The following is a 17,877-nucleotide window of genomic DNA, read 5'->3' as shown; positions in this document are numbered from 1 at the left end:
GTGCTTATCCATTCAACATTTGCCTAACCAAAATGCTGGTTTGCGTTCATTTATGCATCCATTCAAGTATTTATTGGCGGTTTCTGTGTGCCAAACATTGTTCTAGGAACCAGAACAAGGCAGGCAAGAGCTCTGCCTAGGAGATATAGACAAAACAAATACTTGAATAAATCAGGAGATTGACAGGGAGTGGAATAAAAAGGATTATGTATTACGAAACATGTGAAGAATTAATATAGATTGATGTGAGAAAGTAAAGAGTAATCACTTGATAACGCAAATCATGAAAGGCTTTCCTGAGGAGTTGCCACTAAAGCTCAAATCTGAATGGTAAGAGGGAGCCGCAGTGTGAATTCAGAGAGAAGAGCGCTCTAGGTAAAGGGAAGACTTTGTGCAAAAGCTCTGGAGCCAGGATAAGCCCGATTCATTCGAAGAACACAACACAGGCCCGCATGGCTGAGTATAAGGAGTGAAGGGGAAGGTGGTGTAAATGAGATAAGAATCACAAACTGGACTCAGATTAGGGTGGGCTTTGTCAGCCAGTATAAGGAGTTGATATTTTATTCTCATTATGATAAGTTTTAGGAAGATTTAAATGAGTTTAGGAAGGGAGAGGAAAAGTGGCGTTGACAGAAACTAACTTACATTTTAAAACAGTTTCTCTGGCTGCCGTGTGAAGATTATGCTGTATAGGGCTAAATTAATTAGTGTTAAATAAAGAAATGCTTAAAAAATTACTTAAGCTCTTTTAAATAAACAAACAAACAAACAAAGCTATTTAGTTCTAGGAATTGGTTACAGGGGCGCCTGGATGGCTCAGTTGGTTAAGCATCTGCTCAGGTCATGATCCCAGGGTCTGGGATGGAGCCCCACAAGGGGCTCCCTGCTCAGCGGGGAGCCTGCTTCTCCCTCTGCCTGCTGCTCCCCCTGCTTGTGCTCTCTCTCTCTATGTCAAATAAATAAATAAAATCTTAAAAAAAAAAAAGGAATTGTTTATAAAGCTAATAGAAGATCTAAGATTTCAAACAGGGTATGATAAAGCAACTTGAGATTCACCGTAGCCTCTACTACTTCCAGGACTGAAGGAACCAAGAGAGGTAGTGTGACCATGGCCCAGATTCTGCAGAACAACAACAGAGCCATCATCATCACCTCTTGTCCGGGTCAGACTGTCAAGCACGGAGATATCAAGTGTGTGCTAAATGAAGGTATGCCAATTTATCACAGACCATATGTGAAGGGTCGCTTAATCATCGAATTTAAGGTAAACTTTCCTGAGAATGGCTTTCTCTTCCTGACAAAAATCTCTCTGTGCTGGAAAAACTCCTACCTGAGGGGAAGGAAACAGAAGAGACTGATGAAATGGACCAAGTAGAACTGATAGACTTTGATCCAAATCAGAAAAGATGACGCCATTACAATGGGGAAGCATATGAAGACGATGAACGTCATCCTAGGGGTGGTGTTCAGTGTCAGACCTCTTAAAGGGGCCAGTGAATAACACTGCCAGCATCTTATATGGGGTAGTGAATAAGTGAAGAACTACAATCATAGCTCACTACTTGCTATTGTTTTTAATATTCAACTATAGTCGTATTTTAAAGAGTAAATGAAGAATAAACTCAGATACAAAAGCTCAAAAAAAATTCCCTATATTATCATGGTAGGCGCCTCCTTTAGGTCTACAGAAGATGGGACTATCTCAAGCAGCTGGAACCACAGAGAAGATGTGGTATAGGAGCCCTCACAGCAAGCAATCTTTCACCAATTCTCTCTCTACTAGGCCAATCTACCCACAAGCCAGAGGGCAAAGGAGGCTAGGAAATTAAGTTTGCTGAGGCACAGAGCTGAACAAGATATCAAAGAACAAAAAGACAGTTGACCAGCCCACGAGGCAAAAGAAGGAGACCAAGAGGGGGCTTATGCAGTAGGTCAAATGAAAATCACAGTTGATTGGACCAGGAAGGTAGAAGTGGAAATGACCACAAATAAATGGAGTCAATATATTTGAAATATGATCAATAAAACTCATTTGGAGAGCAGATGTAGCAAGTGAAAGATAAAGTATAAACTTAGAGATAACTCTTAGATTTTTTACTTGAACAGCTGAATAGATAATGATATCTCTACCAGGATGAGAAAGACTAAAAAAAAAAATCAGTGGACTTTAGATGGGATAGAATTAAACATTCTGTTTTGGCCATGTTAAATTCAAAGGGTCAATTAAACATCTATGTGGAGATTTCCAGTAGGCATTGGATATATGAATTTAGAATTATGGGCAAATATCAGGACTCAAGATATAGACTTGGGAGTCATTGGTATATACATTGTTTTTGAAAAAAAAAAATGGGATGGATGAAATTACCAAAGGAACATATATAGACAGAGAGAAGATGCTCAAGAGCATTCCAATACTGACTTCTGTTGACAGGTCCGCAAAGATAAAAACAGAAAAAGGATCATTGTATTGGCAATCCAGAGATCATTTATGATTTTGACAGTAGGCACCCCAGTTTAGTTGAAGGCATAGAAGCCAAATTAGAATGGGTTGAGAAGAGAATATAAATATTACATGGGGGGGGGTGGCTATTTTGAAGAAATTTTGTTCCAAAGAGGAGCACAGAAATAGAGCTGTAGCCACAAAGGCATGAATTTTTCATCTTTTTAAAGATAGGATATTTAAGATAGGAGGAAAATTTGATTAGATATTGATGGAAATTATCCAGTGAAGGGATACTGAAGATACAAGAGAAAGAGAAGGAAAACTGATAGGGCCAAGACCTTAAAAAGTTAAGAAAAATATGATTCAAAGCACACAAGTTGAGGGGTTTGACCCTTGATAGGCATAGGGACACTCCATCCACAATAAGAGAGGACAAATCAGAGTTGGCTACAGAAGCAGGTAGGATGGTGGTTGGGGATCTTGGAGGGTTTCTGTTTGATTACGTCTGTTTCAATAATGAAACATGAGACAAGGTCATCAGCTAAGAGTGAGGGAATAGAGTATGTAAGAGTTTAAGGAGAGTTTGAAAGAGGGTTTGAAATTGCTTTGAAAAATGAAAAATAAATATGCAAGGGATGTATATTAGGGCTGCCCTCTATAAGAGCACTACTGGAGTAGGTGACCAACAGAGCTTAACTAGGCAAGTACAACAGAGCAAATGTAGGACTTCAGGGCAGTTATGGGTTTATGATGGTGAACTATGGAAACAATGCTGGGTCAGGTCAGAAATGAGTGGCTAACTTTCCCCTGAGTAGAGGTATAACACACTTAGCTAATCACCTACATGACAGCAAGCAACGCAGCTTTCTTTCTGTGCCACAGAATGTGTGTATATATATGGCAGAGCATCTGCTCAAAGCCAAGAATGACCAACCTGACCAAACCAAGGAATAGAATCCAAGAGTTTCCAGTAAAAAAACTATGAGTGTCTTCTACTCTGGGAGTTCGTTCTTAATTCCTTACAAAATAAATATTTGAATCATTCAATCATTTCTTCATATGGGATAACTAGAGGGTGGAGGGCATTAGTATTTTTATCTGCTGACGGTATGTGTGCTTTTTTAAATTTAGGTGTTGAGACCCCTAAGTGAAGCTCTGTAAACCCTACTAAGCTTGGTCAAATGAAACAGATTCTGTCTTAAACAAAAATGCCCTTATTGTACAGACTTGTTTATTTTCACCAAAATATGAAGCAGCCATACATTAGGAACATTTTTAGTAACCAGAAAACAGATCATAATAAGAAGCTCTGGGGGAGGGGGAATCATTTTAAAACCATTTTATAGACTGTTATAGATAGACAGGATATCCAAGAAGTTGAAAGACTAAAGGAGTAAATTAACTGGATTATATATCATTATGTAGATCTAACCATAGTAATGGGAGTCTTCTTTTTTCTTTCAGCAATTTAAGCAACTGAAAAATTTTCCCAAGCTGCATAATTGTGGGCAAAATTCAACATTTTAGGGCCTTATTTTCCTCCACTGTGAAATGAAGGGTTACTCTCATATAATCTCAGAAATTATCATATGGTCCCTATCCTTTCTTTTATTAATGTGGTATACTGTGTTGATTGATTTAAAATACTGGACCACCCTTGCAGCCCAGGAATAAATCCCACTTGATCGTGGTGAATGATTCTTTTAATGTACTGCTGGATTCGATTTGCTAGGACCTTGTTGAGAATTTTTGCATCCATGTTCATCAGGGATATGGGCCCTTAATTATCCTTTTTAGTGGAGTCTTTGTCTGGATTTTGGAATCAAGGTAATGCTGGCCTCATAGAATGAGTTTGCACCCAAGAAACAAATAACCCAGTTATGAAATGGGCAGAAGACATGTCTTCTTTTTCCAAAGAAGACATACAGATGGCTAACAGACACATGAAAAGATGCTCAACATCAGTCATCATCAGGGAAATGCAAATCAAAACTACAGTGTGATACCACCTAACACTTGTCAGAATGGCTAAAATCAACAACAGGGGAAACAACAGATGTTGGTGAGGATGCAGATACAAGGGAACCCTCTTACACTATGGGTGGGAGTGCAAACTGGTGCAGCCACTCTGGAAAACAGTGTGGAATTTCCTCATAAAGTTAAACATAGAACTACCCTACAACCCAGCAATTGCACTACTTGGTGACTACCCAAAAGATACCGAAATACTGATTCAAAGGGGCACATGCACCCTGCTGTTTATAGCAGCACTATCAACAACAGCCAAATTACGGACAGAACTCAAATGTCCATCAAAGAAGATGTGCTGTGTGTACACACACACACACACACACACACACACACACACACAATGGAATATTACTCAGCAATCAAAAAGAATGAAATCTTGCCATTTGCAACTACATGGATTGAGCTAGATAGTATTATGCTAAGTGAAACAAGTCAGTTAGATGAGGACAAATACCATGTGATTTCACTCATACGTGGGATTTAAAAAACAAAACAAGTCGAGAAAAAGAGAGAGAGGCAAACCAGAAAACAGACTCTTAACTACAGAGAATAAACTGATGGTTACCAGAGGGGAGGTGGGTGGGGAGATGGGTTAAATATGTGACAGGGATTAAAAAGTTCACGTGTTGTGATGAGTACCGGGTGATGTATGGAACTGTTGAATCATTACATTGTACACCTGAAACTAATATCACACTGTATGTTAACTATACTGGATTTTAAATAAGAACTTTTAAAAAAAGTAAGCCCATTTAAAGGCTTTATCCTGAATGTCTAAGCCATTGTCAAGAGTGGTCTTATTTGCAGAAGGTGGGCTTAACACAAGTAAAACCATAATGCAAGTAACTAACAGACTATAGTATCAGTGGGGAAAATAGATGCAAAAGACTAGGAAAGGGGACCCTTTTTTTAAATTTGATAGACAAAGCAGCAATCTCACTATTTCATGTATAACCAACCTAATACAATAAGCATAATGGACAACTTTCATATTCAGAGTTAACATATTTAAATAGCACTGTGTTGTACACCATACGTAAGACCAAATGAAAGAGCAAAAGCTTTGTAGTCACAGAGCTGAGATCATCCTGCTCCTTCTCTTACTGCATAGGCCTTGAATGAACTACATAAACTTGCTGATTTTTAGCATCCATGTCCCTCGAAGGGCAATATTCTTCTAAAAGTCATAAGACTTTAATGTGTTGGATATTGTAGAGTACATAGTACAGTGTCTGGAACTTAGTAGAGTCAAATAGATGATAGCTATTATCAGACAATACTAAACAGGGCAGTGAACCTTGTCTGCTAAAGTGCTCCGAATTCTATTAGTATAGAATATAGAAAGGGAGTTATATAGGAAGGGAGTCCAGGAGTCATGTGAACAGGTTGGGAACAGGTGTCACACGCATCAAAAACAAAGTTTCAACTATTCTTGGTTGTGGCATCCTACACCCAGGAATCCAAATTTCCAGAAAGCCCGTGGAAACATTTCATTTGAAGCCTTCTGATATAAAAGGTGAGAAGCCGGGAGGCTATAAACACGTTTTCTCTATCATAGACAATTCTGCTTGGTAAACTGGCAGCACCAGTGATGACTTAGTAACTCAGCCTATATAAAATATGCTCCAAAGAGTCCTAAAATACAAGATTAGGATTTCTGGTGGATGTGAAGGTTATCGGCTCTAAGGAAATGATTTCTTGAACTAAAGGAAGACTACTGAAAGATTTGTCAGAAACCAGAAAAATAATTTCTTCTTCTGCAGTTTCCAAGATCACATTGCAAAACATTCCATCTAGGAATCAGTAATGTGACAAAATAGTTTTTGTTTTACTCTAGGTAGACAACAAATGCAATGCAGTGATTTAATGTAACTGCGTGAATTTCTTTCTCCTTTACTGACATGACATATGCATCATTTTTATCTACCATGCTGGCTCCCAGTATAAAAGTACTGACTTTGTACTCCTTAAAATAACCTGTGTGACATCATGCGTGTGATATACACATGCAAAACAAATTTGACATAAAAAACAAATAACTACATATCATTTTCTATTGCAGGAGTCCATTAGGAGACTGAAATTTCTAATGAAGAACTTTAATCAATTTATAATCCTGAAACATTGGAACTATAAAGGATCTCAGAGACCATCAAGACCAATCTCCTCATCTAAAAAATAAGGAAACCGAATCCCAGAAGGACAAATGTTTTATATAGGATCACACAACTAGTTAGAAACAGAACAGTGACAAAAATCCAGACCTTCTGACTCCACAGATGGTGCTCAAAACACTGGGCTGGTGATCACCTTAAAATAGATAGACCACTCCAAGAAATAATAGATCCACTGAACAACATCTTCATGTAAAGTATGAGGCAGCTCTGTAAGCAAATAGTCATAATCTTAATGAAGTCAGGATGGTGAAAATTAAGAAGCCGGACGAATGAAGAAAGGCAAAAATTATTAAACAGTTACTGTATTTAATTTCCCCCACTTACTTTGTGTTGGCTTACCGGGGACTTTAAACAGTGTATGAGAGCTCTATACAAGTGTCTTATATCTTTTATTCTAGTCTTGAAGAAGTCTGGAAAGAAGCCACAAATGCCAAGAAGTAGGAGGAACAAAAGTAAATATAAATGGGCAACCATGTAAATTTGAAAAATTTCAGGCAAGAGTTCATGTACCAAAAATGAGTTTGAGGACTAGATGTTCTACAAACAGGAAGAATTTAGGCATCAAAATCCAATTTGATCAAACCACTTTGTACAAACGAGAGGAAATTGTGTACAAGACAGTTTGCAATGAGGCTGTCTGTCATTTCTGAGAAAAAGATTTTATATTCACACAAGATTCATAAGCAAAATCATGTCAAGTATGATGGTGTTGTTAAAGGATATAACTTTAAAGTCAAAGCGTCCACCACAGTAAAAATTGTGTTTAATGTAAATATTGAGAAACATTTTAAAATGTGAATTCTAGTTACTGAATTTAAACATCCAGTGGGAAAATGGCTATAATAAAAGAAACTGAGCCTATGACTATCTGTATTCAGGCACTAAGTGCCACCAGGAAAGCACCCCAACCCAGTCTCTTAGTGGTCAGTAACAATATCCCTGGCCAAACTGATTGTGGGGTGAGCAACATATATCCTTGAGAGGGCCAGTAAGACCTTCTCAGCATTGTAATGATCTGTATACATTTTAATCTCATGGTCACAACTCACAAAACGAAGACCTATACCAATATCTGAACATTTAAAACTCAATATATGCTTTATCTCAAGAAAGAGAACTCTAAGTTTGTATCTGATTCACCAAAATCTTGAAAATCAACATTGTTGGCTATGAATATCAGTTCCCATATCCAGAGATCAGTAATTCCTATGTTTTTAAATTTCTTACATAAGAAATAATGTGTTATTATAGAAAAGTAGAAAATACATACTAAACAAAAAGACAATGAAAATAAATTAAAAATGACGGGCAGGGAGAACAAGGCAAGGATGTCTGCTCCCTCTCTCTATATATAATATTACATTTGAGGTCCTAGCTAGTCTCGCTATAAATCAAGAAAAGGAGAAGGCATTACAATTGGAAAGAAAAAGTAAAACTTACCTTGTTCATAGATGACATAACTATATACACAGTAAGTCTAGATGAATCTACAAAATAAGCTACCAGAACTAATAAATGAATATAACACAGTCACAGAATACAAGGTAAATGTGAAAAATCAACCATATTTCTATAAACCAACAACGTTTATGTTCCAATTAACAATGAGAAATTTTTAAAAATTGTAAATGCCATTACAATAGTATTAACAAATGAAATACTGAGGATAAACTTAAAACACAAATGCAAGATCTCCACACTAAAAACCATAAATATTGCTGAGAAAACTGATGGAGATGTAAGTAGGTGGAGAAACATACCATGTTAATGGAATGATTGATTCAAAGTTAAGATACCAGTTTTCTCCATATTGATCTACAGATACAATGCAATTTCAATAAAAATGCCATGAAGCTTTTTTGACTTGACAAGCTGACTCTAAAAATCATGTGGAAATGGAAGGCACCTAAAATACCTGAAACAATTTTGAATATGAAGAACAAAGTTTGGAAATGCAAACTACCTGATTTAAAGACTTACTATATAAAACTACAGTTGTCGAGACAGTGTGATAGTAGTATAAAAATAGACATATGAAAAAGTGAAAGAAAATAGTGAATCAAATATAGTTTCACAAATTTCTGCTCAGTTTGGGGTCTTTAATGTTTTTCTCGGTTTGGTTTGGTTTGGTTTTTGGTTTTGGCTTTTTAAAAATTTTATTTAAGTAATCTCTCTACCAAACATGGAGCAGGAACTCACAACCCGGAGATCCAGAGTAGCACAGGCGTGGAGCTTACTTTAAAAAAAAAAAAAAGGTATTTGGCTTTAAAAAACAAAAACAAAACCAAAAACAAAACAAAACAAAACAAAAACAACCACAAAGTCCCCAAGGTTATCTGGGGTGGAAAAAAATGTTTTTTCAACAAATAGAACTGAACAGTTGGATTATTGGTGTGGGGAAAAAAAGATGAACTTTGACCCTTACTTCACATTGCAAACAAAAATCAATTCCAAATGGATCATCAACCTAAATATAAACTTTAAAGCTATAAAACTTCTGAAAAATAATAAAACAAGAAATAGAAAAACCCCTTGAAGTCTTGAGGGAGGCAAAGATTTAATAAATAGAATACACAAAAATAAATCATTTTTAAGGAAATGATTAAATGGACTTTAGAAAAATTTAAAACTTTTGCTCCTCAAAAAACACCACTAAGAAAGTGAGAAAGCCAAGTCAAAGACCAGGAAGATTTTTACAATACATATAGCCAGCAAAGGACTTAGGTCTAGAATAATAAAGAACTCTCACGACTCAACCGGATGATATCCCAATTAAAAACCAGTGTGAGCACTGGGGTGCCTGGGTGACTCAGTTGGTTAAGCATCTGCCTTTGGCTCAGGTCATGATCTCAGGGTCCTAGGATGGAGCCCCAGGTCGGGCTCTGCACTCAGTGGGGAGTCTGCTGCTCCCTCTCCCTCTGCTCTCCCCCACCTTTCTCTCTTTCTCTCACTCTGTCTCAAGTAAATAAATAAAATCTTAAAAAAAATAATGTGAGCGAAGATTTGGACACTTCACCAAAGTGAAGTGCATGGAAGGGTGTTCAACATCTTCAGTCATCAGGAAAATGCTAATTAAAACAAGATACTGCCATAAGCCCACTACAATTGTTAACATTAAAAATACTGATAGTACCAACTATTGACATGAACGTGGAGCAACTGATACACATTCATTATTCAAGGCAGTGTAAATGGTGCAGGCACCATACAGCAGAATTTTTTTTTTAAAGATTTTATTTATTTATTTGACAGAGACAGAGACAGCCAGCGAGACAGGGAACACAAGCAGGGGGAGTGGGAGAGGAAGAAGCAGGCTCACAGCAGAGGAGCCTCATGTGGGGCTCGATTCCATAACGCCGGGATCATGCCCTGAGCCAAAGGCAGACGCTTAGCCGCTGTGCCACCCAGGCGCCCCCATACAGGAGAATAGTTTGACCCAGCAATTGCACTCTTAGATATTTAGCAGAGGGACACCTGGGTGGCTCAGTCGGTTAAGCATCCGTCTCTCGATTTTGGCTCAGGTTATGATCTCAGGGTTGTGAGATCGAGCCCCCACATAGGGCTCTGCGTTGGGCATGGAGCCTGCTTAAGATTCTCTCTTTCTCTCTCCCTCTGTCCATCTCCCCCCCAAAAAAAGACATTTACCAAAGAGCAATGAAAACATATATTTATAAAATGTCTTGACATAAATAATCATAGAAGCTTTATTAATAATAGCCAATAAATGGAACAACCCTAACGTCCATTAAAAGACAGAAGGATAAACAAACTGTGGTTTAAGCATACGATCAGGTACGGCTCAGCAATAAAGTGGGACGAACTACTGATACGTACAACATAGCTAAAAGCAAAATCATCCTGCTAAGCAAAAGAAACCAGAATCAAACATGTGTACCATAGAAGTCTATTTATATAAAATTTTAGAGTGTGCAAAACTAACCCATAGTGACAGAGGAAAAAAAAATAGTGGTTGCATGGGGCAATGAGTCAAAGTTTTACTGTAAAGGAGCGTGAGCAAAATTTGGGGGGGTGATGAAAATGTTGATATTTGTATTGTGGTAGCAGTTACATAGGTTTATACATCTGTCAAAACTTGAAAGTATAATAGAACTTCCAGACTGACAAGTAAATACAAAAGAAAGAAGGAAATTTTAGCAAGTTAACAAAAGTAGGGAAATGGAGAGTGAAAAATAAATAGCAAATATCAAACAAGAAGACATAAAATCAAGTACATCACATGACCTGACCTATTTTTAAAGGACATTCTGGCCTCTATTTTAAGAAGAGGCTGAGAAAGTATAAGCAAGTTTTCTTCTAAATATTGCCTCTACAAAGAAGTCTTCCCTGGCTCCCTTCTCTAAAACAGTCACACACATCCCATATATGATTATAATACATAGGAAAATGCATAAATGAAGAGAAAAATTACTAGAAATAATGTGATATTAGCAAGAGTCCTGGATACAAAAATCAATATATAAAAATCAATTTTGTTTCTATAGAACAGACAAATAATTGTAAAATATTTTGAAATATCACAATAGCATCAAAACATCAAAAACCTAAAATGAATACATTATAAAATATTACTGAAAGAAATTAAATAAGACCTAAACAAATGAAGGCATTTAATCATTCTCATGAACTGGAAAACTCAATGTTATAAAGATGTCTACACTTTTAAAATTTATCTATGGATTCAAAATTTGTTTATGGATGAGAATTTCTACAGCTCTTGGTAGAAGGTGGCAATCTAAACTCCATATTAAAATGCAAAAGACCAAGAATAGCCAAGATGAAGAACAAAATAAGAGTCCTTACTTAACTAGATATACAACTGCAGTAACTGAAACAGCATGGTACTGCTTCCAGGATAGACAAATAGACCAATACAACTATTAAGGAGTCCAGAAAGAAACTTACACATATTTGATGACCTGATTTATGATAAAAATAACACTGCAGAGCACTAGGGGGAAAGAGACTATTTCAATAAATCGTTCTGGGTCAATTGGATATTCAATTCTAAACAAATAAAACTACATCCCTACCTCATATTATATAGAAAAATCAACTTTAGGTGGATTGAAGACTTAAATGTGAAATGCCCAACAAAGTTCCTAGATGAAAATGTCTGCAAATATCTTTAGGATCTTGAAGTAGTTTCAACTGAATATAAAAGTTCTAGTGATAGGGAATAAGATTGATAAACTAGATTACAGTGAAATTAAGAACCTCTACTGAAAGATCCAAAACAAGAAAGTAAATAGGCAAGTTACAGGATTAGAGATGATGTTTGCTACACTTAGAACCAACAAAGCGCCCAAACACAACTGCAGAGCTACCATAAATCATCATTAAAGAGACAAATCTCCTCACTTGAATAGGATAACCGTGAAGTCCAAAAAGGATAACTCCATGGTCAAGAAAGTTAACGGAAACTGTCCAACCTCAATAGTAACCAAAAAAACGCAACCTGGGGTCATAAATTAGTATCACTATAAATGCACCAGAATGACAAAAATTTAAAATCCTGATAGTATAGTGGTGATAATTCTGTAAATGGTGTATTTATGATTTGCATGTAGAGTGTCCTCCACAATAAAAGTTACAACTAGTTAAAAAATAAATGGTGGGGATCAATATTAAAAAGTCAATTAGGAGAGCAAACAAAAATATTCTAATGAATGCACAAATACCCAAACAATACTTATAAAAAGTAGAAGCTTTTGTCAAAAATTTGGTTCAGCCAGTATTAATTTCATGCAATTTCAAGTTAGAATCCTAACTTTGACAATTCTGCTGGGGGTTTAGTGGGGATAGAAAACGTATACAATTTTTTTTAGGATTCATAAGATAAAAAAGTGTCACTGATAGAAAAGAAGACTGTGAACAAAGAAAAATGGTAAGGGGAATATATTCCTTAGCAGATATTTAAATTTACTATAAAGTCACTATTACCTCTGAGACTGACACAGAAATAGATAAATATATTTGTGGAACAAAATAGAGTCCAGAAATAAATCCACAAAAGTGACATTTTAATTCGGTGGGAAATAATTGGTTTATTAATAAATGATCCTGGCATAATTGGCTATCTGTCTACAAGAAAACAAGCTAGATCTACCTCGCACCATATGCCAAAATGAATTCCAGATGGATAAAATTTCAGTCAAAAATATTTTGAAGTTTTTAAAAATTAGAAAATAAAGAAATTTTTATAAACTGAGGTAGACAAACTTTCTATGCAAAACATAATTGTCTGAAGCCATCAATAAGAGACATATTTTGACTTCACAAAATTAAAAAATATATATATATGTCAAATCCACCGTAAACAAAGTCAAAATAAAAAATGATAAACTAGGAAAACATTCGCAGTTCATGCGACAAAGGACTACTGTATCTGACAAGCAAAAAGAAGGCCTTTAATTTGAAAAATAATGAAGAAATTAAAGAAAAATGGACAGAAGCTATAAACATGCAATTCACAGAAGATGAAACCCAATTGGCCAATAAATGTGGAAAGATGTTTAGCTTCATGAGTGTCTAAAGAAGTAGAAACTAAAACACAATTAAAGTGGCACTTTTCACCCATATCGGCAAAAATAAGACGTGAGGTATTCAGTGCTGACGAAGATGTGGGGAAAGGAGCACTCTCGCATTTTCTTGCTGGGACTCAAGCTCCTGACAGTAAGCTAATGTTAAGAGGTCTGGCAATTGCTATAAACATTAAAAATATACATACCTTTTGACCAATTTCACTTTGGAAAACCTATTCTATAGAAAGAAAAGAACCGGGGCGCCCGGGTGGCGCAGCCGTTAAGCGTCTGCCTTCGGCTCAGGGCGTGATCCCGGCGTTCTGGCATCAGCGTTCTGGGATCGAGCCCCACATCAGGCTCCTCCGCTATGAGCCTGCTTCTTCCTCTCCCACTCCCCCTGCTTGCGTTCCCTCTCTCGCTGGCTGTTTCTGTCAAATAAATAAAACCTTTGAAAAAAAGAAAAAGAAACAAAAGCACCAATGTGTATGGATAAATACAAGGATGATGGTTGCAACAATTTTTGTAGCAATAAAAAAGGAAAAATAAAAAACCCTGGAAACAAATGAATGTCATCAATATAGAAATAGTGAACTACATGGTGGAATGTCCATTCTATAGATGTAGCTTTTGAAACAAGAGAGAAGGGAAGGGGGAAATGGGGAAGTGCTAATCGGTGGGTATAAAGTTGCAATAAGATGAATAAGTTCTAGAGATCTGCTGTACAACATAATGTCTCTAGATAACATTGCATTGTCGGGGTACCTGGGTGGCACAGCGGTTAGGCGTCTGCCTTCGGCTCAGGGCGTGATCCCGGCGTTATGGGATCGAGCCCCACATGAGGCTCCTCTGCTATGAGTCTGCTTCTTCCTCTCCCACTCCCCCTGCTTGTGTTCCCTCTCTCGCTGGCTGTCTCTATCTCTGTCAAATAAATAAATAAAATCTTTAAAAAAAAAAAAAACATTGCATTGTCATCTAAAAATCTGTTAAGAGGGTAGCTCTCATGTTCAGTGTGCTTACCACAATAAAATAAAATTTTAAATTAAAGAAAGAAAGGAAAAGATTTAGATCAGTATCTATTCACTTACGGATATTCAGGACGCATTGCTAATTTACATGCAAATAAGTATAGTATGATAACTTTTTTGTAAAAGAGCAAATGAGATCCTGTAGATGTGTATACATTTCTATGAGCGCTGAGAAAGTCATGGAACTTTAACATCCAACATGTATATCAGTTTGAAACACCTGGGGATAGAGGGAATGAGAAAAAATCACCTCTTGACACATCTTTGCATTGCTTCACTAATTTCGATAAGCACATACTTTGCAAATACAAGATTTTTACTAAACACTTTTTATAGAATACTTGTTAACTAATTGAAAATGGACATTTGACCCTATTCTGGTATAAACTCACACATTCTAATTAATATAAATTCTTTCTCTTCACATCTCTATCACTCTTCTTTCTTGACTTGGCTTTTGCCCCCTCTCTTTTACTTCCCTAGCTCCCTTGTTAGCACTTTTTTCTCACTCATTCTTGAAATAAATCATTTCTGATCATCCCTTCCCATAGCCATTCCTTTCCTGTATGTTTGTGGTCTTTATTTCACTTATTCATGGTCCCCAAACCCCGTAGATTCAGAGAAATGTAGGAGACAGATAAGGAAGTCGAAAAATTAAAATAGGCTGAGATAATCTCTTGATGTAACATACACAGAACCCCTAGAGGGAAGTACACAGAAGTCCATTTTGAAACACCAAAAAATTACCAGCCACCTGGGGCTAAGCCTTTGGAGCAAAATCCTGGGGAAAGATAACTTGGTTTCCCCAGATGAACACAGAAGAGGGCCAGCCTTCCCGACATCGCAGACAGTGGGTGTATGTTGCCATTCATTGATTCTCTTTTTCTCCAGCAACATTCAATGTTCAGATCAACCACATGAATTATAGAAGACTGCCTATTGGACTAAAATTGTGCTAAAAATACACTTCCTCTTCTGAAAAATGTAGAGCAATAAAGATGTTGCCAGGCTAGTAAAATAGGCCAACCAAAAGTATCAATTTGGAATTCAAATTCAGCAGGAGAAATAAGAATCATGCAAATGCTACCCTATTCTCTCAAAGTCTGCAGCATTTATATTTTTACTCCTACGAGACAAATGCAGTGCCTCGCTTCCCAGAGCCACGAAGGTATAATGCGTGCAGACAGAGAAGGAGCACGGGATGCTGTGCTAGTGCATACACTAGTGGTCCTTCGGTTTGATTAATTAATTATAAGATATTTTGTTATATATGTTGATTCGCATGATTTGTTGGGAGGTCGTTTTTCTTTCAGGTGAAAGGGACCATGAATAAGTGAATAAAAATCTTTTTAAAAATACACAAAGGAAATTTGCTATTAAAAGCAGCTGAACACAAAGGACCACAGGGGAAGGGAGGGAAAACTGAACAGGAAGAAGTCAGAGAGGGAGATAAACCATGAGAGACTCTGGACTCTGGGAAACAAACTGAGGGTTACAGAAGAGAGGGGTGGGGGGATGGGGTAACCGGGTGATGGGTATTAGGGAGGCACGTGTGGTGATGAGCACTGGGTGTTATATGCAACTAATGAATCGTTGAACTCTATCTACATCAAAAACTAATAATGCACTGTATGTTGGCTAATTGAACATAATAAGAAAAAATAAAATAAAAAATAAAAACATTAAAAATTAAAATTAAAATTAAAAAAAAGCTGAAATGAATTGTTTTTAGTGAAATAAATACCCTTTCATCAGTATTAGGTTTTGGTCTTTAAATACTACTGTATTTTTCTGAGAGAAGGAAGTAGTGTATTATATTCTTAAACCATATCAATGAAAAATCAATGCTCTTGTCACAATAGCTAGAGAAAAATCATTGCAATGATCCTATCAACTCCACCATTAGTTACTAAGAAGTGTCTTATGTTTCTATTCCACTAGATAATGTGCCCAAGGGTTTTTTTTTTTTTTTAAAGATTTCATTTATTTATTTGAGAGAGACAGAGATAGTAAGCGAGAGCACGAGCGGGAAGGAGAGGGAGAAGCAGGCTCCCGGCTGATCAGGGAGCCTGGATGCAGACGCAGAGCTCGATCCCAGGACCCTGGGACCGTGACCTGAGCTGAAGGCAGACGCTTAGCCTACAGCCACCCAGGTGCCCTATGTGCCCAAGTGTTTTTAAAAATAAAGGAAATCTCAAGATTGTCCAGTAAGAATAAGATCAGCACATTTATACACTCTCCACCCCAGGAAGTTCTGTTAATTCTGACTTGCCTTTTGCTTCTCTGCCTCCCTCCTGTAGACCTTTATTTCCTGGCATTTTAATTTTTTTATAACATGTTTTCTGTCAGCAGCAGGGCACCACCTGTTTCTAAGCACTTGGCATTCGTGTCTAATAAATTGTTCTATAAATACTTTGGAGCCTTTCTTTATAGTCCTTGTCAACCTTTCCCTACTACATTTTTCAATCTTCAGTGATTATATTTGCAATCATACCTTAAATAAGAGAAGAATATTAAGTCACGGTCCAAGAGAAGGCACAAAGTTTGTAAAGGATGGTAAGCGAAATCATGTCTATTTCGGAAAATGGATGTCATATACCCTAACATATTCTCTTCCTCCCTAACTTTATCCAAGTGTTGCTTTTCCTTTCAGTGCCTGTATCTCAACTATAACAACACACTCACACCAATGCAACACTTTAGTTCAGCAAATATTTCTGTGCCCAGTGTGTGGCACGCACTGAACATCATAGACAAATGAAACATGGCCCGTTCCCTGGGAGCACACATTCCTACATGGAAGGAAGACAGAGTTCAGTTACTATATTACAAGGTGGTTAGTGCTTCATAATAGAGGTATTATTATGTGATCGAAATTTTTAAGTTGTTCTTAAAATGCATATATGGAGTAAAGTATATGAATCATGTACACATGGGAAATTAGAATCCAAGTGGCTAATGGAGGAACACGTTGCTTAGAAGACTCTGATTGTGGCTATCTTTGGCCACTGAAGATTACCCTATTCTGGAATTAGGTCCTCCCTCCCTGAACATCCCAAAGCGTTTGGATTCTCTTTCAAATTCCAACCTATTTCTGCCCCTTCCACAGGCCTGTCTCAGTCCACATCACCTGGGGGCTCTTTGAGATATATTTACATATACCTACTCTAGTCTCCAACTTCTTTGCCTGTTCTAAGACCTCTTCCCCCTGGCTGATCCCACCAGAGAGTTTCTCCAGTTCCTACAGACTATAATTTCTCACTCTCATCTCTAAATATTCATTCAGTGTCTGGAATTAACTTTAGAATCAGGCACTAGCATCAATCACTGCTTTGAGAAGACCAGAGCATCTCCTGCTCCCACCCCAAACAATGACCGACATTAACACAGAGAAGACATCAGTCTTATGAGACCACAAACTCAGGGATATGAAACCAGACAAAAAATAAAGATGAAAGAGATAGAAAAAGAACCAAAAGCTATCAACCCAGGGCAGAAACAAGATTTTAGATAGAATAGCGAAGTCTGACTGGGAGGATTTTCAGGGGGTTCTTCTCCAAGGTCAACAGGTTGATTGCTTCCTTTTCTCCTGATTTGCAGTTTGTGTTAAGTTTTGTTTTGTTTTGTTTTGCATGCCTCCAATAGTTTCTTCCCAT

The sequence above is a fragment of the Ursus americanus genome, chromosome 10 (assembly GCF_024610735.1).
Source record: "Ursus americanus isolate L20-20 chromosome 10, mUrsAme1.1.p, whole genome shotgun sequence".
Lineage (NCBI taxonomy): Eukaryota > Metazoa > Chordata > Mammalia > Carnivora > Ursidae > Ursus > Ursus americanus.
The sequence above is the reverse complement of the archived record's forward strand: the minus strand, read 5'-3'. Positions refer to the sequence as shown.